General features: G+C 41.7%; 1 protein-coding gene across 9 annotated transcripts in view; it reads left to right on the plus strand.

Moving 5' to 3' along the window:
- ADCY7 (adenylate cyclase 7) overlaps window positions 1–24,220 on the plus strand; it is a 117,274-nt gene continuing 93,054 nt past the window's right edge. For 5 of the 9 annotated variants that reach the window (XM_056812277.1, XM_016428446.2, XM_056812279.1 and 2 more), the window contains exon 1: window positions 19,803–20,135. The gene's annotated coding sequence lies outside the window, so the exon portion shown is untranslated. Of the gene's footprint in view, window positions 363–19,802; window positions 20,136–24,220 lie in introns of those variants that run through there. The other 4 variants (XM_056812278.1, XM_056812280.1, XM_016428451.2 and 1 more) reach the window with 3 other exon arrangements.

The following is a 24,220-nucleotide window of genomic DNA, read 5'->3' on the forward strand; positions in this document are numbered from 1 at the left end:
CAGACTACGAAAGTTTCTAAGCCACCACTAGCGAGGAGCCGCCTAGGGCCGGCCGCCCACGAATCTTCCACGCCCCACTCGCGTTTCGGGGAGGGAGTGAGCCACGCTATCCTGTGGCAGTGATCTTGTGGCCTCCACTCCTCTGGACCTGCAGCTTTGCGTGAACTGGGCTAGCTGAGGCAGAGGTGTTTCTGCCCCCACGCCCCCGCAGCAACTCCGAGGGAGAGAAAGGACGAGGTTACTGAGTGCTTCCTACCCTCCACGCTCTTTTCCTTCCAGTGACTCGCATCCGACCGAGACCGAAGCCTCTTCTTTGCGCAGAGCCAAACCTGGGCGATCGAAGGACGCGGTGGCTTTGGCAGGTGAGTGTAACGAACTCGGGAGGAGGCAACTTTTGGGATCCAGAGCTGCGCCTAGGTCGGGGAGTCCAGTGTTTCTCTCTCTGTCTGTGTCTGTCTTTCCCTCCCTCCCTCTCCCTCTCCCTCTCCTCTTTCCTTCTCTTCCCCCCCACCCCATCCCTCCAATCCCAACTGTGATACCCACCTTCCTACTTCCTTCCCGGGTTGTCTTTCAGTCCTCCGCTCTGCCCTAGAGCTTTCTCCTCCCGGCAGCCTCAGGGGCTACTAAGGGCAGGAAGAGTATATGTGTGTTGGTTCTGCACCCAGTGTGGGGTAGCTTTCTATCCTTTCCATCCAGGTGGATGGAAGGAATTGGTGCCTGTGTAGAAGGGGGGAGGGGAGGTCCAACACCCTTGGGGACTTTCCAAGAAGGGATGCTGCCCTAGGTCGGCCAAAAGGGAGGGAAAGTAATGAGGTTCCCTTGATTGACATTAGAAGACACACCGTGAAGTGAGAAATAATTGAGGAAGAAGGGGACAAGAGGGGGAGACACCCAGTATAGCTTTCCCTCTTCTGATGAAGTTCACCAGCTGGAAGTCTTACCTGGTAAAAGGAGCCCAGCCCAAATCTGAGGGTGTGGTTTTAGGGGAAGTTGGGTTGGGAATCTGACACAGCTTGATGCCCTGGGAGGAGATGCACTGGGTTGCAGGTTCAGGAGAAAAGGGTTTGAATTCCAGTTCTTTGACTTTGCATAAATCCTTTCCCTTCCCTGGCATTCAAGTTCTTCTTGGGCAACATGAGAGATTTGGATTCACTGATGTCCAAAGCCCCAAAAGGAAGTGTGGTGGCTTGGAGAGAGCCAAGAGACTTTGGTTTGAGAGAGTTTAGGAAGGTTACAACCTTTCAGAGCCTCAGTTTCCTGAAGGAAGGTGTGATGCTATTGAAAGAGGTACTGAGGGGGATAGTTAGGTCGATCAGTGGATAAAGAGTCAAGCATGGAGTGGAGAGGACCTAGGTTCAAATCTGACCTCAAACACTTCCTTAGCTGTGTAACCCTGGGCAAATCATTTTACTCTGTTTGCCTAACCATTGCCCTCAAATCTTGAGTTAGAGGATATGAATTTAAATCCCACTTCAGCCTTGGGAAAATGACTTAACCTGCCTTAATTTCCTTTGCTGTAAAATGAGGAAATTAAACTAGCTAACCTTTAAGGGCCCTTGTTCAGTCATCTAAGTGTCTAAGTCTCTTCATGATCCCATGTTTGTTTTTTAAACTCCTACCTTATGTCTTAGACTCAATACTGGTTCAAAGGCAGAAGGGAGGTAAGGGCTAAGCAATGGGGGTTAAGTGACTTGCCTAGAGTCACACAGCTAGGAAGTATCTGAGGCCAGATTTGAACCCAGGACCCCCCATCTTTATTTTTGGCTCTTGGTCCTTTGAGCCACCTGACTGCCACTAGGGTTTTCTTGGCAGAGATATTTGAGTGGTTTGCCATTTCCTTCTCCATCTCATTTGACAGATGAGGAAACTGAGGCAAACAGGGTTAAGTGACTTGCCCAGGCTCACATAGCTATTAAGTTTTAGAGACCACATTTGAACTCAGGTCCTCCTGACTCCAGGGTCCTCACCCTATCCCCTGGGCCACCTAGCTGCCCCCCAAACCAGAATAGAGTCCAAATTGATTTGCTCTTTGGACTATCCTCCTACCCTCAAGGGAAGACAGTGCTCTGCCCACAATAGAGTTTTAATAAATATTTGTTGGTTCTGAAGTCTTGTAACAGTAGAAAGAATACTGGACTGAAAGTAACTGACTTGGGTTTGAATTCTTACTACAAAAGCTTGGTGTCTGTGATGGGAGAGCACATCCCTGAGGTTCCTCAAACTGTAAAATAAGGATAACTGCATCACCTCACAGAGTTTCTGGGATGGAAGCATTTTGTAAACTTCAAAGTATTATGAAGATGTGAGATAATGATTGTAAACATGGCTGTGGATTTCATTAAGATTCCAGGCTGAGGCAGGAGCTGAGATGATTACTTTTCATCTTGATATCTTTGCACTAGTGTGCACTCATTGATTTCCTTCAAGGCTCAACTCAAGTCTCACATTCTAAGTGAAGCTTTTTCCAATTCCTCTGCTCCCCAGGTGATAGTGATCTGCTTTCCAAAGTTACATTGTGTTGTTTTTTCATCCTTGATGCACATTCTTGTTTCCCTCACCAAAATGTAAGTTCCTCCAGGGCAGGACTTGTTTCATTTTCTCTCTGAATTTCTGAGTCTTAGCACAGTGTGTCTGGCACATAGAAAGCTGCTAGGAAATGCCTATTGAGTAACTGGCTACCATCTAGAGATGAAATCTTTGTTTTATATGAGTTCCAGAGAAGTTTAGGTCAACACAATAGTTTATTTTTATTTATTTATTTAAAAAAAAACCCCATTACTTTCTGTCTTAGAATCAACTCAGTTCCAATGCAGAAGAGTAGCATGGGCTAGGCAATTGGAGTTAAGTGACTTTCACAGGGTCACAGAGCAGGGAAGTATCAGGTCAGATCTGAATCCAGGACCTTCTATCTCAGGACCTGGCTCTCCATCTTCTGAGACACCTAGCTTCCCCTCAACAGTAGTTTATTAAGCACTCAATATGTTCCAGGCACTTTGCTAGGGGGTGGTGATGGGTTGGGGAGGGGAGGAGAACACAAATTTCTTTTTGAAAGCCCTGCCCTCAAGAAGCTTAAATTCTATAAATTATTTGCCCCAAATTTCATAGGTAGTAAACAGTAGCTGAATGTAGATTTGAATAAGCCCATGTCCTCTGACTTCAAGTTCAGTATTCTTTCTATAGTACCATCCAAGCTAATCTCTTAACCACAGCAAACATTTGTTAGTGCCCTCACAGCACACACAAGTTAGTAGAGGACTCTGGTGGAAATTCCATCCCCCCTCCTATCTATGGTTATCTTCTCTGAACTCTCACAGCATTAGGTAGCCCTTGGGTTGTATGTGTCTTGTCTTATTTTCTTACTCTTTCAAGTAAATCTTGTCTCTCCAGTTGTATGATGAGCCCCCAGGAGGGAAAGGAGCTAGCCTTTATTCTTTTTTGCTTCCTTCCTTCCTTCCTTCCTTCCTTCCTTCCTTCCTTCCTTCCTTCCTTCCTTCCTTCCTTCCTTCCTTCCTTCCTTCCTTCCTTCCTTCCTTCCTTCCTTCCTTCCTTCCTTCCTTCCTTCCTTCCTTCCTTCCCTTCTTCCCTCCTTTTCTTCTTTCTTTCATTATGCAAAGATATTTTATTTTCCCAATTACATGTAATAAGATTTTTCAACTTATGTTTTCCAAAATTATAAGATCCATATTGTATCCCTCCATTCCCTTCCCCGTCTTAAATTGTAAGCAATTTGATCTGTATTATATATGTTATTATCATGTAAAGCATATTTCCATATTGATCTTTTGTATAAGAGAATACTCATATAAAACCAAACCCCTTTTTATTTTTATTTATTTATTAACAAAACAAAACAAAACAACCCCTTACCTTCCATCTTAGAATCAATACTGTGTATTGGTTCCAAAGCAGAAGAGTGGTAAGGGCTAGGTAATGGGGGTTAAGTGACTTGCCCAGGGTCACACAGCTAGGCAGTGTCTGAGGTCAGATTTGAACCCAGGACCTCCCATCTCTAGACCTGGCTCTCTATCCACTGAGCCACCCAGCTTCCCCCATTTTTGGTGATTTTCAATGCACCTGGCACAGGGCTGGGCACAACAACCCTTTCATTGAATTGCTGGTTATCAATGTCAATAATAATAAACCCAGGTCTTAAGAGCAGAAACTTATGCCTGCCATCTTGTATAATCTGGATCTTAAGACTTTGATTGAATGACCCAAAGTAAAGTTCAAATTGTTAATTTCTTGAACAAAAGAAAAATTTACCCCCCTTCTGTAGATATAAAATTCCTCATCTCCACACTCAAAAATTCACATCTGAAGTAGTTTCACTTCAAATTTTGATTCGACAGTATTGTTTAGCCTTTAGAGAGCTGTTGAAGTTGCTTTTATCTGATGCTGAGAGGGAGGTGAATATGATATCTGATTTCAGAAAGTCAACCTTGGCTTCTGGTGTAGAAAGCCCTGGGCAGAGCTGGTAAACTGAGATGAATTCAAGTAAATTTTTTCTCTTGGCTCCAGATTGGGGAATATTGGCAATAAAGACATCAGAAGCCTCCAGTCACTCATCTAGCTCCTGTTCAGAGGTCAAACATAATTCCTCCCCTCCCCATGCCGAGATTATTGAGCCTGATTTCAAAATGGGAAGAATTGACCTTCTGGGCTAATAAGTGGGGAAGTGGTGGGATTTCTTTTTTCTGGAGACCTTTATGGTAATAATAGCTGCTCAGATTTCTATAGGCTTTCCATATTAGATGGTTATTACAAGTATTTACAGCCCTATTTTACAGATGAGGAAAATGATTCAGGAAAGTGAAGAATTTGCTAAAGGTCTTTGAGGTAGTACTGGAGCCAGAAGTTGAAACCAAGTCTTCTGCATCCGAAAGCCTACATTCTCCCTTTTATACCATGATGGCTCTTTGGGGCAGGAAGTCAACCAACTATCATTTAATACACACATAGAATGTGTCAGGCTTTTGTGGGGCTTTCCCACATGCTGGCTTAGATTTAAAACACTGTGGTGAGGGGAAGCAGGAGATAGCTTTGTGCCAGTTAGCATTATGGTAGCCACAATCAGTTTTAAACCTCCTTATCCTCACAAAATTCCTCCTCATGCCTGTATGGTCTTTAGGCCAAAAATTTCCTTAGTTTTATTTTGAATAAAATTTCACCTGAGCATAAAACGGGAATGACTAACCAAGAGAGTTCAGTTCTTGAAGCAAACTCAGTACGCTGGTCTCAACCCATAGGGTTGCCAGTCTCCTCTATCCCCCTCCACCACTTACACAGGTAAAGATGGTTCTACCAGTAGTTGGGTAGAACACAAGGTAGGATGATCCTGAGTATAAATGATCCTACTTGAAAGCAGAAGCAAGTAAAGTTGGTTTTGCCTTTCCGAGGCATCCAGATAGCACAGGCCCTTTTCTGGAGATGAAAGAACACTTTTCAGCCCTTGAAAAAGGTTAAATTGCTTCCCCACTTTGCTCAGGACCTTACTGCATAGGCTTTGACTTGGTGGATGCATGTGATCAATTTTCTGATTCTGGTTCTTTCTCTTGACTCAAATGAGTTCTTATCTTTGGGACGAGGGGACCAAGCTCCTTTCACATCCCAGGCCACATCCACAATTTAATTAAGTGAATACTTACTCAATACCTAGTTTGTACAAAGCCAAGTGCTTTGCCTTTGGGGAGTACAGGGTACATTAATGAGTAAGACACCCTTACCCTTTGCCTTTGAGGAACTCAATTTGATTGCCTCCCAGTAGACCACAAAAAGGAGGAGATAGAGAGGACCCTGGAGATCATCTAGATCATTCCTTTTTTCTTACTTTACAGAAGAAACAGACAGAGAGGGAATTGATTTGCTCCAGATCACATGGCTAATGACTAGAACAGCTGGGACTAGAGCCTAGTCAGCAATCCTGCATGCCATGAGATGTTCACTAGTGTTCCTGGTGTTGTTCAGCCATGTCTGACTCCTCATGACCGCATGGACCATAGCTATCCAGGGGGTTTTCTTGCAAGGATACTGGAATGGTTTGCTATTTCCTTCTCCGCTGGATGCAGGGGATTCTTTTGTTAGGCTAAATGATTTGCCCAGAGTCACACAGCTAGGAAGGATCTGAAGCTGGACTTGAACTCAGTCTTCTTGACTCCAGGTCCAATTCTCTATCCCCGCTGGGTCATCTAGCTACCTCCTGGGCATGTAGAGGTTAAGTAACTTGCCCAAGGTCACACAGCTGTGACGTATCTGAGGCTGGATTTGAACTTAGGTTTTCCTGACTGCTGGTCCAGCACTCTATCCACTGAGCCACAGCTGCCTCTGAACTAGTGTTCTAACCACCTTTTAAAAATGTCCTTTAAAAAAAAGGGAAATTTAAAAATTTCCCTTCTCTTTTTGATGGGATGACAATCATTCATTCCTCTGTTATAAAAAAAAAAACTTCACTGAAAAGGCAGCCTGGTATAAACTAGATAGTTTCCCAGGTCTCTTCTATCCTTAAATCTATGTTCCTATAATTCTTTTTTCTCACTGTATTAATTCCAAACTTTTCTATTGGCATTCAAGTGACTCTCCAACCTGGCTCCCCAGATCTCTCCAACCTTTTTTCTCCCTCCAGCCTCCAGCCAGTTTCCAAACTTTCCAAAACCACAAGCTGGGCCTGACTTGGTCTTTGCTCACATTCTCCCTCCCCCCTCTCCCTTTTTCTCTTTCTCTCCCTCCCTCCCTCTCCCTGTCTGTCTGTCTGTCTCTGTCTCTGTCTCTGTCTCTGTCTCTGTCTCTGTCTCTGTCTCTCCCTCCCCCTCCCTTCCCCTCTCTCCCCCCTTTTTTAGCCCTTACCTTCCACCTTAAAATAATTTAGTTGTATTGGTATTGGTTTCAAGGCTGAAGAGCAGTAAGAGCTAGGCAATGGAGGTTAAATGACTTGCCCAGGATCACACAGTTAGGAAAAATATGAACCCAGGACCTTCTATCTCTAGGCCAACTCTTAAGCCACTGAGCCACTTAGCCACCCCCTCTCACATTGCCTCTTAAAAAAAGGAGGGGGGTAGGTATCATCTAGGTTTCCCCAAGTTGCTTGACATCCTATACTATGACAATAACTGATTTTAGTTTGCTTGTCCTGGGAAGGAAGTTAGTTGTGCTACTTGGTTCTCTTTTGGCAACAAAAACTGTCTGCAGATGCATTTATGAGTATCCAATGAGAGAGGAATTGGCCATCTACTCCCTAGGTTTTATCCATAGTGTCCAGTAGTATACCAGAGCCAGAATTCATCATGGAAAAGTGTTACTAATATTCTCCATGGGTTCTTTGGAGAAACAGCCAATTAAAAAAATAAGCGAGTGAAATTGGTTCCTATTTATTTATTTTGGAACTGACAACAAGGAGAAGAGGAAGACTCTTTGTCTAAATTCTTTTCCTAGATATAGGCTACTTAGAAATACAACTTATGGGCTCTAGTTTCCCTTCTGAGGGGGAGGGAAGGTCAGGGAATAGATGTTTGAATAAAATTAATGTTGGGAATTGTCTTTTTGGGCAATATTGTCTTAAAAGTGCTTTGTTAGTCATCCTCTAGAATTGTAGTTTCCTGGCTTTATTTCTCTTCTTCCTTTTGCTTTGCCCAATTCTTGCATATCATCTGAGTTCCTTTCCCCTCCCCTACATCTCTTCTTAATAGTGGTACTATCTTGGATTTCTTGGGCAAACGTGTTGTCTGCCTAGCCTCATGGAGACCACAGATAGAGAAGACAAAGCTCTCATCCTGGAGGAGCTCATGGGCTGACTGGCCTGGGCCACAGTTATTTAATAATATATATATAAGGTGGCTTGGTGTCAAAATGAATTGTTAAAATAACTCACATTTATATGATTCTCAGAAGTTTATAAGGATTTTCTCTACCAGTCACTTAAATTCTTTGGACCTCAGTTTCCTAATCTCTAAAATGAAGTTGTAGTAGATAATCTCCATAATCTGTTCTAATTTAAATATCTATGTGATACCTGTGGTGGAGGAATGGAAAATGTGATTGTTCCCATTTTGTGGATGAAAAAATTTAGGCTTCAAGAAGTTAAAAACTTGCCCGTAGTGATCCAGTTTGTAAGTGTCAGAGCTAGGTCTCTTGGCTCAAGATCCAGTCCTCTTGCTGCTTATGCTGCCTTGATACTAAGTGTTTTTAATAGAAATTGAGTGATTTACCCAAAGTCACATATCTAGTAAGCAACAGAACTAGGATTTGAACCCAGGCCCTCCTCTTCTTAGTTCATTCCTCTCATCCTGCCTCAAATCAATTTCATTTAATTCAACATTTATTAAGTGCTTCCTATGCCTTTAGTTTCTAAAGAGGTACAGTTGTGGGTTATCCTTTGGCCAATGCAGAGGTAGACCCATGCTTGGCGAAAATGACCTGCAATGTCTTGCACCTGAGGAAGGAGAAATAGTGTAAAGAACCTCACCTGAGGGATATGTTCCTGGAAAGGAAGGTGTGCTACTCATGTGGTGGGATCAGGGGACAGTCAATAGATAGATGGCCCAAGTGCTACCTGGAAGGAAGGCCCCCAACACTTTGGGGAGCACATTATAGGACAGGCACAAGAGTCACATTGCATAAAGAAGGCATTGATGGATTATACTCAGCACTGTTGGAGGGAAAAACCCATAGAGCTTTCCATGCCATCAAGTCTGTTGATGTAGCTGATTTTGGAACAAAGACCTTGAAACCCAACATATTACCAGTCTGACCTTGGGCACAGAACATCTCATTAGGCTGTAGTTTTCTCATCTGCAAAATGAAGTGGACACTCCTTAAAGTCTCCAAACAGCTCCCAATCCTTTGATCAATGGGCAAAACCGACCGAGGCTGCTAGAGAGAAGTAAGAGCTGCACTTGCTAAGAGAGGCAGGCTGTGTTAAGTGAGGTGTCTTCTGGTGGGATCTGCCTCAGCTTCAAGACCTTTTTAAAAAATATTTTTATCATTCTTTTTTTATCAATTACATGTAGTAACAAATTCCCACACAAGTTTTCTTAAGTTATATGATTGAACTTATCTCCCTTCCTCCCTTCTCTTCTTCATCCCAGTGCTGGCAGGCAATTTGATCTGGGGTATACATGGATCATCATACAAAACACTTCCATATTGTTCATTCTTGTGAGCAATTTATAAAACCAGAACCCCCACATATAAACCCAAATAAACAAGTGAAAAATCGAACACTTTCCAATTCCAGAAGTTCTTTCTCTGGAGGTGGACAGCATTCTTTGTCATAAGTCTCTCAGATTTGTCCTGGATCATTGTATTGCTGAGAGTCGTTAAGTCATTCACAGCTGATCATTCCATAATATTGCTGTTACTGTGTACAATGTTCTCCTGGTTCTGCTCATTTCACTCTGTATCAGTTCATATCTGGCTTTCCAATTCTTTCTTTCTTTCTTTTTTTTAAACCCTTACCTTCTGTCTTGGAGTCAATACTGTGCATTGGCTCCAAGGCAGAAGAGTGGTGAGGGCTAGGCAATGGGGGTCAAGTGACTTGCCCAGGGTCACACAGCTTTTCCAGTTCTTTCTGAAATCACCCCGTTCATCATTCCTTGGCAGCGTTTCAGGATCTTAATGGGAAACAAGAAACCTTGAACTGGAAGAATAGTCACTTTCACATCAAATCCTTTAGGGTTCTGGGATGTTCCTCAACCTTCCATGATCCTCACTGGCTCCCTTTCCTTTCCAAAAACACTCGTCCATCATAGTCTGGGATGTATGAGGTGTTAGAAGGCTCATTGAATTTGGAATGAGATGGGCTGGGTTCTGATCCTGGCATTGCCCCATACTAGCTCTGTGGCTTTGGATAAATTACTCAGCTTCTCTAGTCTATACAATGAGAAGGTTGACTTAGAGGATCCAAAGAACGATTATAATAGCCTCCTAATTGGTATACTGGATTCTGAGTCTCTCTCCTTTCCTAATCCATCCTCCACACAGCTGCCAAATTGATATTCCTAAAGCACACTTGTGTTTGGGTAAACCCCTTCCTTGCACAAGAAGCTCCAATGACTCCCAGGTATCTCTAGGACAAAATACCAAGTCCACCGACTTTTAAAACACTTTACAATCTGGTTTCAATCTGTCTTTTCCAGATTTATTTCCCATTACTCCCCCTCACTAACTTTTTTATCTCAGCCAAACTGGACTACTTAATGTTTTCCACACATGACATTCCAGTCTCTCCTCTCCATGCCTTTGCACAAGCACTCTCCCATCCTGGGAATGTGTTTGCTTTTTCCTTTCTACTCCTTGAAATCCTGAGTCCCAAATGAAGTCTCCTAGAGACTCCTAGCTCAGTTTCCTCACCATAAAATGGGAACGATCATATTTTTAGGCATTTTTGAATGCCACTTTCTCCCAAGGACCTTTCTTGAAGGCTCCGTGCCCATGAAATGATATTGCATTTATTTTGTACATAATTTTATTGACTTACTATACTTGACGTTCTTTTCAATTCTCTTCCTTGAAATGTATTCTTTCAACAAGTTTTTACTAAGTGCTATCCTCATACTTTTTATATGACCCATAGCATTAACACACAGTAGATGCTCAATCAATGATGAATGAATAATCTCAGAGGTCAATGAGGAATTTCATACAGTGCCAGAGGAATATGGAATTCATCTTTGTGACAGTTGGGAGCCATTGGCATTTGGTTTTTTTTTTTAAGCCCGTACCTTCTGTCTTAGAATCAAGAGCAGTAAGGGCTAGGCAATGAGGGTTAAGTGACTTGCCCAGGGTCACACAGCTAGGAAGGGTCTGAGGTCACATTTGAACCCAGGACCTTCCATCTCTAGGTCTGGCTCTCAGTCTGCTGAGCAACCCAGCTGCTCCCCCCTTGGAGTTTTTTAAGTGGGAGAGTGACACAGTGACCTGTGTCTTAAGCATATCAAGATAGGGATGGGTGTAGCTAGGTAGTTTAGTGGCTTGAGAGCCAGACCTAGAGATGGGAGGTTCTGGGTTCGAATGTGGCCTCAGACCCTTCCTAGCTGTGTGACTCTGGGCAAGTGACTTACCCCCTGTGGCCCAGCTTTTACTACTCTTTTGCCTTGGAAATAATACTATTCTAAGACAGAAAGTAAGGGTTAAAAAAAAAGGTAGTATAGAGAACTTTTTAAAAAACCAATTACATGCAATATCAAATTTCAACATAAAATTTCCAAAGTTGTGTGATCCAAATTGTCACCCTTCCCCCTCCTGGATCTGGCAAGCAAAAACATATTTCCATATTGTTCATTTTTTGGTATCATATATTTTAAGGTTTGCAAAGCAATTTATTTTCATGTTACTTCCTTTGAGAGAGAGAGACAGAGACTTCCAGACCCAAATTCTATGATCCTGTCATTAAAGGGAACCTTTAGAAGTCATCTCACCCATCCCCTCAGCTTCTGTCAGGGCTTCAGCGATCTCAGCCTTTGACTCGGTGTCTCCAGGCTCTTGGAACAGAGGGCTCAGGCATCAAGCCTGCAGCCTGGGAAGTTCTAGATGAAGGCAGAGAGTCTGGAGGTGAGTAGACACTCTGGAATTCCCCCTCTGTGCATTTGTGCAAATCTAGCTTAGAGGAAGTTGACTGAATTAACCACAGTGTTAGACCTCCCTCGTCCTACCCCAGTGACGAGTGCCCCACAGTTAGGGAAGTTGCCTCCCAATGCCTGGGTCAGAGGGCTGGGGGTGAGGAGAAAGGAGACATGGGGAGAGGAGGCCAGAGGCCAGGGCAGCAGATGGAAAAGTAGTAAGGAGTCAGCCCCAGTTCTGGAGCTGAGTCAGCCTTTGGAGCTGAGGGAATTCACCATCTGTCCAGCTACAGCCGTCGCAATCTTACTTTTCTGCAAAATGTAGCTGTTCAGAGACTTGGGGGGTGGGGGTGATAATGCTTCCCCATCTCTCTAGGATCACTGGGGTTGAGATGTTGGAAGGGATCCTAGGTGGGATCTAGCCCAATATCTTCATTTTACAGTAGAGGAGACTGAGGCACTGAGAAGGGAAATGATTTGCCCAAGTGTTGTGGTTTTATAAAGTAGCGTTGGCCCCAGACCCTTTGACTGTAGTTTGCTTCTCCTTGGGTGAAATACAGCTGCTGCCTAGGACTGGTTGGGGGAGCCTGGGTTATATGGGCTTAGTGTCTCAGGCTTCTGGTGTGGCGGAATCACAGAAGAGGGGCAGGTGGGTCTCACAGCTTCTGGAGGGGAACCATCATAGAGGTTCTCCTTGGCCTGCCCTGCCACCCTCCAGCCTTATACAAGTGCCCCTTCAACAACCCCAGTTTAAAAATGAGCTGTGATACTTTGCCTCACTTTACACTCTGTGGAAAGTGGGTCCACGGATAGGTTTAAGTCCTGTATCAAAGCTGTGGGCTCAGTAGTCTCTGTTATTTGTCCCTTGGCTGGCTGGTGACTTGGGCTTTTTAGTTTTTTTTTTCCTCTTGCTTTATTTGGTTCTTTTTCTGACAGATGTTTAGTGAGGGCCTTCTGGTCCCTTATCAGAGGCTCCTGCTTCAGTCACTTAGCTCTGCTTGTTGTTTCTCAGGAAGCCTTGGGCTTGCTCAGTCCTTTTTCACCTTTGTTCCCTTCCTTCACCTGGAATACCCTTTTTCGTCATCTCAATCCATTCATACTTGTATTTTATTTTCAATATTTTTTATTACCAATTATATCTTATAACAAATTTCTACAGAAGCTTTCCTAAGTTATATGATCAAATTTATCTCCCTCCCTTGGTTCCCTTTCCCCTCTCCATGCTGGAAGGCAGTTTCATCTGCATTATACATATATTATCATGCAAAACACATTTTCATATTGTTCATTTTCATAAGTGAGTAATCTTATAAAACCAAAACCGCCAAACAAAAACCCAAATAAACAAGTGATAAATCATATGTTTTCATCTACATTCTGACTCCAACAGTTTTTTTCTGGAGGTAGAGAGCATTCTTTGTCCCAAGTCTCTCAGAACTGTCATTGTATTGAGAGTAGCATGTCTATCACGTTGATTATTCCACAATATTGCTGTTAATGTGTACAATGTTCTCCTGTGGTTCTACTTATTTCACTCTGCATCAGTTCGTGTAGGGCTTTCCAGTTCTTTCTGAAATCATCCTGTTCATCATTCCTTACAGCAACAAGAATTTCACCACCATCATATACCACAATTTGTTCAGCTATTCCCTAATTGATGGGCATTCTTTCAATGTCCAATTCTTTGTCACCACAAAAAGAGCTGCTATAAATATTTTTGTATAAGTAGGTCCTCCTCCCCCCACCTTTTTTTTTACTCTCTCCAGGATACAGACCTAGTATTACTAGATCAAAGGGTATGCATTGTTTATAGTCTTTTGGGTATAATTTCAAAGTCTCCTCTAGAATGGTTAATCAGTTCATAGCTCCACCACATGCTTATCTTTTAAGAACTAGCCCAAATGCTGCTCCCTCCATGACGATTTATCCTGATCTTCTGGAAGGGATTTTGTTTTCCTCTGAAGTCCTGTAACATCTTCAGACAGTATATACATCAATGCATTCATTTTTACATTTAATGCATTTATTAATATCTAATTATATTTAATATACTTTTAAAATCTGCTTCCTAAACGAGAAGCGGAAGCTAGGTAGTGCATTGGGCCTGGGTTCAGGAAGACATCTTTCTGAGTTCAAATCTGACTTCAGACACTTATTGGCTTATTGTGACCCTGTTTGCCTCAGTTTCCTCATCTGTAAAATGAACTGAAGAAGAAAATGGCAAACTACTCTAGTACCTTTGCCAAGAAAACTCCAAATGGAGCCACAAAGAATTAGACATGACTAAAATGACTGTACAAGAACATTTAAAAAGGAGTAGCATCTTGGCATAGGGATTAGAGTACTGGACTTAGAGTCTCAGGAAGATCTGGGTTCAAATCTCCCTTCTGATACTTATAGTTTATAAGACCACAGGCAAGTCAGTAATCTCTCTGAGTAACTCTGTGAATTACTTAATAAGTTAAAGATGGGTGCTAAGTGAAGATGGGATCATGAATCAGTGACATGTTGGTATACAAGACTGTAAGCTTTTGGAGTCAGAGATTCTTATCATCTTCTTTCAAAGTTGAAATTGAATTTGAAAATTGAAGTTAGGAGATCTGAGTTAATAACCCTGGCTTCAGTGATTACTCTGTGACCTCAGCTAGTTCATGCTACCTCTCTGAAGCCTCAGTTTTGTCATCTGTAAATGGGAAGTAATAATGCCTGTTTTTCTTGCTTCACGTGGTGCTTGCAAGAAATACTTTGTAAACCTTAAAATACTCTATAAATGTTTGGTAGTGTTACTAATAATAACAATAATCTCTATATTACTCACAGCACTTAGCACATAGTAGATACTTGGTAAATGATGAATCAATGAGCAAACAGTTCATCAGGAAACAAGAAATACAGACAGGGAGGGGGGAGGCTACAGTTTCCTTCATTAACTAAGTGAAAAGGAATTCAGCCTAAGCCACTGTTGTACAACTGAATGAATACTAAATTTGGAGTCAGAGAATTTGGATTTGAATTTGGCCTCTTGGGCAAGTTGGTTATTCCAGTTCTGAATCTGTAATCTTTCACTAGGAGTGTCTCAGGGTCGTCATTTGTAAATTGAGGGAGATATAGTGGAAAGAGTCATGGATTTGCAATCAGGAGACTTGGGTTCAAAACATAGCTTTAAGCCTTGACCTCCTTTAACATGGGCAAAACAACCAACTTTTCTAAGCCCATTTTTGAGCCTCAGAATTTTTTTCCATTATGAAAGCCTGTAAATTCCATTTTATTGGGGTTTAGAGGCAGTGGAAATAAGAAAGAGAAGTTATTATTTTTTTAAACTCTTAACTTTCCGTTTTAGAATCAATATTATGTATTGGTTCTAAGGCAGAACAGTGGTAAGGGCTAGGCAATAGTGGCCAAATGATTTGCCCAGGGTCACACAACTAGGAAGTATCTGAGGCCAGATTTGAACCCAGGATCTCTCATCTCTAGGCCTGGCTCTCAATCCACTGAGCCACCCAACTGCCCACCAAGAGAAGTTATTCTTTTTGAAAAATCTATTTTATTTTTTCAAAGTATCAGCTTCTAAGTCTTATTTATTAATTCAATAGTTCTTTCACTTTCAAATTTTATTAATTTCTCCTTTAATTTTTAGGATTTCCAATTTACTTTTTATCTGGGGATTTAAAATTTGTTTTCTTTCTAGTTTTTTTAATTTGCATGCCCAATTCATTGACCTCTGCCCTCTATGATTTGTTAATATATACACTCAGGGATATAAATTTTCCCCTAATTACTGCTTTGGCTGCATCCTATAGATTTTGATATGATGTCTCCTCATTGTCATTCTAAGAGAAGTTATTTTTTAAAAAACCCTTACCTTCCATCTTGGAATCAATACTGTGTATGGGTTTCAAGGCAGAAGAGTGGTAAGGGCTAGGCAATGGGGGTTAAGTGACTTGCTCAGGGTCACACAGCTGGGAAGTGTCTGAGGCCAGATTTGAACCTAGGACCTCCCATCTCTAGGCCTGGCTTTCAATCCACTGAGCTACCCAGGTGTCCTTAAGAGAAGTTATTCTTAAAAATTTCATTGGTCATGTTTTATGTGGACCTGTAATGTGAATAGATCTGTTGCTATAATGTATAGCAAGCATTGGCAGAAACTCACAAAGCTGAGTATAGGTGTAGCTGCTTGGTTTGGAAACCGATTCCCTAGATGATAGTGATCATGGATTTAGAGCCAGAAGAGACCGTTGAGGTCTTTTGGCCAACTGCTTTGTTTTACAGATGAAGAAACCAAGGTACAGAGACATTAAAATACCAACCCAAGGTAGCATAGGTAGGTTGTGGTACCCCTAGCAATTTGAACTTGGTTCTAACTCCAACCCCAGTGTGCCTTCTGCTGTCTTGTTCTAGCAGTTTGCTTTTGAAGTCCTGTATTTGTTGAAGGACAAATGCCCCTCTGGGCTGGAGTGAGTCCTCTGAAGGGCTTTTTTTGAAGGAAGAATTTCAGGCTGGATTCTCCAAGGTACCTCTGGGTATATGGTTAGGAAGTCTGTTCTGCTTGTGCCTTTGAGAGGGAAGGAAATAATTCATCAGGTATTTATATAGTATCTGGTCTTGTGCTAGGTGCAGTGGTGAATATAGAAGCAGAAAATACAATGGCTGTCTTTGAGGAGCTCAGTCATGACTTTTGAGAAGTACAGGAGAATACAAAATAGAACCGTTTCAGAGGATGTGGTATTCTGCATTTCAGTGTTTGGCAGCTCTGCAGCAGGGTCTAGGAGTCCCTGGAAACCTCTATTCAGGGTCTGAGTATAGAGGTTGTCACTTGTTCTTAGTAGTATTAATAGTTGTTGGTTTAGCTGTCAGCTGAGACGGTTTTATTTAAGTGTGGCCTCTGTGCATGCTACAGGTTCTTGGGGTCACAGGTGAGAGCTGGGTGAAAGGGGACACCAAAGGTGGACTAGAAGTCCTGAAGAAGGGTTGGCAATCCCTTGCACCAGGGAGGCTAGGCCTCTCTGGTATTCCCATTTTACCTAAGGAAAGCAATAGAATTCAGATTAGATTAGTCGTTTGCAATCACGGGTCTAGTAAATATTAGAGCTGGTTCACCATTAGTTAGAGGGAGAGCAAAGTTTTTTTTTTTAAATCTTACCTTCTGTCTTAGAAATGATACATCATTATGGGGAAAAGTGCTTTCTAAATCTTAAAGCTCTATATAAATCTGAGCTGCCATTCCAAGAAGATCTGTGATCTTCATAGGATCATATATTTGGAGCTAGAAGGGACCTTAAAAGGATCCCAAGCCCAACCTCCTCATCTTATAGATAAGGAAAATGAGCCCCAGAGAAATTAAATGATTTGCTCAGCTAGTGTCTGAGGCAGAATTTCATCCCTGATTTCCTGAGTCCAAGTCCAATGTTCTATTCACCAGGGTAGTCCATCCACTTAAGAGAGATCACAGTAGTGACTCTGCCTCCACATTCTGTGTGACTTGTGTTCTTGTCTTTCTGTAAATCCTCCAGAGCTTGGGACTCATTGGCACACTTCTTAGGAAATGACAATTAATCCCAAACCACTGAGGGAGTCAAAGGAGAATGTAATTAGGCAGATATCTGACTAAAAGTAAATAGTAACAAATGGATGCTTTCTGGGCTGTCTGGATTCTTTTAAAGGCTAAGAGATGTACCTAGTCGTGCTTCCAGAATGGAAACTGCCTCCACTAACATTTTAGAGCAACTTCTCTATAATTTAGACTTACAGAGTTACTGAGAGCCCTGGGAAATTATGTGGTTTGTTTAGGGTCACACATTTGGTCAAGAAGCTTCTCTTTAGCTGTGTGACTCTGGGCAAGTCACTTAATCCTGTTTGCCTAGCTCATGCCCTTCTGCTTTTAGGGTCATTACTAAGCAGAAAGTAAGGATTTGAAAAACTCCAATTTATTAAGTATTTACTATTTGCTAGGCACTGTATTCATCCCTGGGAATACAAATAGAAAGAAAGACAGCCCCTACCCTCAAGGATCTTACATTTTTTAATGAGGAAAACAACACAGCAGAGGAGGCTGAAAGGGAAGGGGGAGACACAGCAAAGGTATCTGGCACTTGAGCATGATAGAGAGAGTTTAGAATGCAGCATTGAGAAGAATGTGACAGATAGAGATAGAACATTTGAGGATCAGAATTTGATCTAAGGGAAATTGAAGGGATGTCCATCAATTGGAGAATGATTGAACAAAAGGTGGTATAAGATGGTGATGAAATACTACTGTGCAATAAGGAATGATGAACAGGATGATTTCAGAAAGAACTGGAAAGACCTACACGAACTGATGCAGAGAGAAATAAGCAGAACCAGAACATTGTACACAGTAACAGCAATATTGTGGATGATCAACAGTGAAAGATGTATCTACTCTCAGCAATACAATGATTCAGGACAATTCAATGACAAAGAATGCTATCCACCTCCAGAGAAAGAACTGTTGGAGTTGGAATGCAGATCAAAATATATCATTTTTCACTTATTTATTTTGGTTTATGTTTTGGGGTTTTGGTTTTATATGATTATTCACGTATGAAAATGAACAATATGGAAATGTTTTGCATGATAATACATGTATAACCCAGAAAAAAGGAACTTGACCTAAGTATTTCTCATTCCAGGGCTATCCCTTTATCCACTATATTATACTACCTCCAAAGAATATTTTTTTTTAGTTGGGTCTTTTTTTCAGAGAAGCTGGAGGCCATAAAAAGCAGTAGACAATTCTCAAATGTGGGCCAACTTTCTTTCTTTCTGATTCGGAACCTGGATCATTGTTCTTGCATCATGTCTGTCTAAGATATGTGTATGGAAAGACCAACTCCAAGGGCCGTCTGCCCAGCTGTATATTATAGTCTGGACAATGGACATTTGTTCATCCACTGCTTTTTCCTGTGTGAGTAACTGTCCTGAATTATTCTGAGTGATTGTAGATCTCAGTAAGGAAGGTCTATTATATTCTTGGGTTTTATGTAATCAGCACAATAATAATGGATATTTTTGGAAATTTTATTGACACTTTGTTTTTATGTCAGTTTCCCAATATAGCCTTTGCTGCGTTTCTGTCTTAGAATTGATACCAAGACAGAAGGTAAGGGTTTTTAAAAAAATAAAATTTTTATTTTTTTTATCAACAAAAATCTCCCTTCTTTCCCTTCTTCCTTCCACCATCTCCTCCTTTCCATTGAGAAAGAAAGAAGAAACCAAACAAATTCCCCACTTAAATCCCCCATTACAAAGAATGTCTCAATCTGTACTCTGAGTCCATCACCAGGGAGCTTCGTTCTTAAATCTTGGTCATTATACAATTGATATTTATTTTAAAATGTTTCTTGCTGGCATATTTTGTTTCAACACATTCTGAAATCCCCTTCTATCTCCACAATCAAATCCTCCATGGATGTATAATCTCTGAAAACAACCAAGGAAAACTATATAAAAGACTGTACGTGTGTTGTTTAGTTGTATCAGGCACATCTGATTCTTTGTGATTTCATATAGGGTTTTTGTTTGTTTGTTTGTTTGTTTTTTTGCAAAGATACTTGAGTGGTTTGCCATTTCCTTCTCCAGTTCATTTGACAAATGAGGAAGCTGAGACCAGTCAGGGTGAAGTGACTTGCCCAGGGTCACATAGCTAATGAGTTTCTGAGGCCAGATGAAGGTGAGTCTTCCTGATTCCAGGCCTGGCATTCTTATCCATCATGCCACCTCCCTGCCTCATATATATGTGAGCTATTTGTATTAAAGATGAGTCCATTATTGGTAGGAAGAGTGGATTGGAGGGGAAGACTGAAAAACTATTTCAGCTATCCTGGTGTGTGGCAACATGGTAGCTGGGATGATAGTAGTCAGGACAGAGAGGAAAGATGGAGATGTGAATGTGAAATTCATAGAATTTGGGATAGCCAATGCTTATTGCTACCCAATGATTTTGAGATAGTCAGAATTGACTTCATTCATGAATTTGTACTCTATTTCAATTCTTCTTCTTTAAAGACCCTTATTTTTCTGGAGTAATTTAAGATCAAAGCCTGACCATAGCACAGAGGGTTCTGCTTCTTTCTGGATGAGGGTTGAAGTAGGGGGACTTTGGTGGGGGGGCTCTGTGGTTTGAAGGCTCTGGGTCCTCTTGAGACAAGGGCGGGCTCTTTTTTTTCACCAGAGCTGCAGTATGTATCCTAAGAGGTCTGTTCAGAGTTGATGTTGAGACCATTAGCAGGAAGTTGTGGGTTCCAGATGTGACTCATTCTAATTAAATTAGCCTAGTGAAAAAGATTTCTGCATGTGTGCACCTAGTGAGTTGTACTTTATTGAGAAAGGAGACTTAGATTGAAGAAGGCAGAAATTATTTCCTTGGGGAACGGCAGTTAGATAGAAGAGGAGTGAGAAGTGTTCGATGACGAGATATGAAAGTTAAAGTCTGATTTTTGTTATTTTCCACAAAGGGAACCGGAAGTTTGAGCAATAAGTCTGTTCAGAACAGGCTGAAGGAACTCAGTAAGACCGACTGAAGTCAATCTTGCCAGGGGTGCTACTGATGACATTCACTAGGTGAGGGTGAGTCAGAATTATTTCTCACAAAGGTTGGGGTTTTAACTTGGGTATGATGGCTGATGTAGTGGGCAATGAGGGGCCGGGGGGGGGGTTGCTGTGTGGCTCTTTTGAAGCAGTTCCTAAATGAGTATTTTTCTCTAGTCAGATTGGGGGTGGGGTGGGGTGGCAGCTACGTGGTAGTCAAGCGGGCAGGGACCGTTTGGCACATGGCTGTTGCAGAGACTGGATTGAAGCTGGGGCCAGGGGAACTTGTCTGGGTTCAGCTTTGTCCCTACCAGGCTGCATGGCCATGGGCAGGAAGGACACCCCCTCCCACCTCTGCCCTCAAAGCATGAGAAGATCTTTAAAGGCTCCTTCTAGCTCTTAAACTTTTTGCAGTTCTCAGACTTGCTAAAAGCTTCATGTTAGAACTTCTCAGCCTTCTAAGATCGTATCTCCTGCTCTTGGTCTCCTCCCCTAACTGGCTCTTGCCTTGACTATACTCTTAGGGCTGGGGTTTCTTTGACTCCCTTGGTTGGTTTTATTTCTGGCAACATGGGAGGTTGGGCTTCAGAAAGAAAAATGATCTCTTGGCTTTAAAAACAATAACTTAAACGAAACATTTAAAAGGAAGGCCTTTTACAGTGCTGTATGGAGGGCATTAGTAGAGACTTTGCCATATATTGGGTCCTGAGGACCCTGGGTTCCTAGTGTAAATAATGGGAAGAACTAGGACTTTGGGAATCTGATCTGGGCACAACTGCTAAAAGACAGAGTACTGTCCTGTTCCTTCCTCTTTATTGGCTCTTGAATGCTAGTGATAGAAGAGGTGCCTTTGAAGAAGCTGAGAAAGGCAGACATCAAATTTATCATTAAATCTACTGTGTCCCTATTCCCTGAAGATGGTCAGTAAATAGATTGTCATTCCAGAGTCACTTTATAAGACCAGAACTGGAAGGGATCTAATAGATTATCTGATTCAATCCATTTTACATTTTAGGTAAGTGCTATTACTATCTTTATTTTATAGATGAGGAAATAAAGGCAGAAAGAGGTGAAGTGACTTGTCCAGGGTCACAAAGCTAATGTGCGAAGTTGGATTTGAATTTAGGTCTTTCTGACTATAGAGTGTAGCACTATTTCACCACCTTGCTTTCCCAAGCAGCAAGGAAGTGATTTATCAGAGGTTACGTTGGTAATAAATAATAAAACAGTAGATCTAAGACTAGAACATGGGTGTCTGGACTTTCCAGACCTTTGGTCCTTCCACTGCAGGGATCTCACTCACCAGTGAGTTTGAATTGGGGTTCCTGGTGAGCTCTCTTATGGGACAGCTGGGTGACTCAGTGGATTGAGAGCTAAGCCTAGAGATGGGAGGTCCTAGGTTCAAATCTAGCCTCAGACACTTCCCAGCTGTGTGACCCTAGGCAAGTCACTTATCACCCCCCCCCCCCAATTTACTAGCCCTTATCACTCTTCTGCCTTAGAGCCAATTCAGAGTATTAATTCTAAGATGTAAGGTATGTGTGTGTGTTTTTTTTAATGAATGTTAGAGCTGAGGGATCTCAGAAGCTCTTAGTTGGTTAGAGCTACAACTTAGATTATAGACTGTTAGAGTTCAAAGTATTCTTAGAACTTAGAATAAATAATGTCAGAATAGGAATAGACACTAGAAACTTGCTCATTTTTTCAGACGATAAAATTAAGGCCCAGACAGCTAAGTAGCACTGTGGATAGAGTGCTAGACCTGGATTCAGAAGACCTGAGTCAAATGACTCAGATACTTCCTTACTGGGTGACCTTGGGCAAGTCACTTAACCTCAGTTATATAGCCCTTGCCACTCTTCTGTCTTAGAATTTATATGAAGACAGAAGCTAAGTCTCTTAGAAAAAAAGGAAGAGAAGAGAAAATTAAGGCACAGAAAAGAAAAGAGTATTGCTTGGCATCACTTAGTGAGTCAGTAGTAGTAGAAGGGCTGGGACAAGAACGCAGGCTTCTTGAGCCTCCTCTTTTCTAGTTTCTTTCTACTATCCTACAATATTTCACTTGGGAAATTGGGATGTTTTGGCTCCTGGACAGAGAAGAAAGGAAATTGTATATTACCCTTGAGACAGAGTAATATAGGGGGTAGAACTACAGGAAGTTAAGGTATAAATTGATTTTCCAGATTTTAATGTGAATTTCTTTGTTTGAATCTGGGGGCCCAAAGCCAATTTGTTTTTTGGAGTAGGCTGGTATGTGGTGTTTAAAAAAACAAACAAACCTCAAATATGAAGACTTGCCCTCTATCTCCTTGTCTATCTAGGCTCGGTCCAGATTTTCTTTCAAGCTCTTTATTTGGATCATTGCATATTGTCTTCCCTATACGTTTGTGAGCTCCTTGAGGGAAGGGACTAGTGTCGGTCTTTCTTTGTACCTCCAGCTCTTAGCACAGTGCCTGGCATGGAAGAGGCATTTCATAATATTTATGATTGACTGACTGACTTTTGGAGTGAATCTGAACTCCATATACCTTGTTTAACCTGCCTTGTCGCTATAAAACTCTACTGAAGACCAAGAATGAAACCTTTCCCACCTTTTTGTGTTTGGGTTGGTTGTTGGTTCCCCCTGTTGCACACAGCCTTTCTGGATAACATCTTTGTTGTTCAGGGAATACAGATTCTTAAAGCTGCCTCAAAGATAAAATAATCATAGATTTTATAAATGAAAGAGTGCTTTTGAGGCCATCCAGTCTAATCCTCTCATTTTCTAGGGGGAGGGGAAACTGAGGCACAGAGAAATGGAGTCAGAAAAAGTTGGAAGGCTCTGAGTTGAAATCCCAGCTCTGACACTTCCTAGTTAAGGGGCTCTGCTTAAGTAATTTAATTTGGGCTTTGGTTTCCCCATCTATACAACTGACTAAATGTATGAATGAAAAACATTTAGCAGTAACTGCATACCAAGAGCTTTTGTTAATGGTTAGTAGTTTTTCAGTCATGTCTGACTCTTCATCATCCCATGTGGGGTTTTCTTGGCAAAGATATTAGAGTGCTTTGCCATTTCCTTTGCTAGCTCATTTTCTAGATGAGGAAACGGGGGCCAACAAGGTCAAATGACTTGCTCAGGGTCACACAGCTAGGAAAATCAGTCTTCCTGACTCCAGGCCTGGCATTTATTCACTGCACCACTTTGCTGCCACAGAGATGTGAGACTATACTTGCCTTGAAGGAGCTTACATTCCAAAGGAAGATAACATATATATATATATATATGTTATATATATATATATATATATATATATATATATCTCAGAAGGTGGTTACCAAGAAAGGGAGTTTTGCCTGGAAAGTGAACCAGGGTCATGTGAATGGAGTCATGGGAGAGGAGATTGACACACTCTTTCAATTTTATCTAATAAATCCAAATCCCATAAACATTTATGAAGTGGACTGCAACCAGAGATTCAATTATAGCTTAACTATTTAATTAAGCTTACAGTCTAAAGGGGAAGACAACAAACAAAAGGAGGCAAGAAAGGAGGGGGAGGAGAAGGGACACCAGGAGGCATCATGTTTCATAAAGTAGGCAGCACTGCAGATACAGAGTAGGGCAACTAAAGGGGCCTTTCCAGGAGTAACTACCATTAAGGAGAATAATTAACAGATCATAATGCTTGCAATAGTTATTGTGAGGAAAATGTTTTGCAGACTTTAAAGTATTCCATAAATATGAGTTTTAAAGTAATTTTTGTTGTTTATGACCCTGTTTGGGGTTTTCTCTGCAAAGATGCTGGAATGGTGGGCCATTTCCTTCTCCAGCTCTTTTTGTAGGTAAAGAAACTGAGGCAAGCAAGCTAAAGTGACATGTTTAGGGTCACTCAGCTAGTAAATGCCTGAGGGTGGCTTTGAACTCAGGAAGATGAGTTTTCCTGACTCTAGGCACACTGCAATGTATCCACTGTGTTACCTAACTATCCTTTTGAATCACGGAGCTGGGATTTGATTGCAGATCCTTAAACGTCAAGTCTAAGGCTTTTTCCATTATGCCTTTGCTGCTTTAGGAAGTGTGAGTATGCCACAAAAATATAATCTAGTGAATTTTAGAGCTAGATAGAAGTGCTGTTTGGATT

Source organism: Monodelphis domestica, chromosome 1, assembly GCF_027887165.1.
Source record: "Monodelphis domestica isolate mMonDom1 chromosome 1, mMonDom1.pri, whole genome shotgun sequence".
NCBI classification, from domain to species: Eukaryota; Metazoa; Chordata; class Mammalia; order Didelphimorphia; family Didelphidae; genus Monodelphis; species Monodelphis domestica.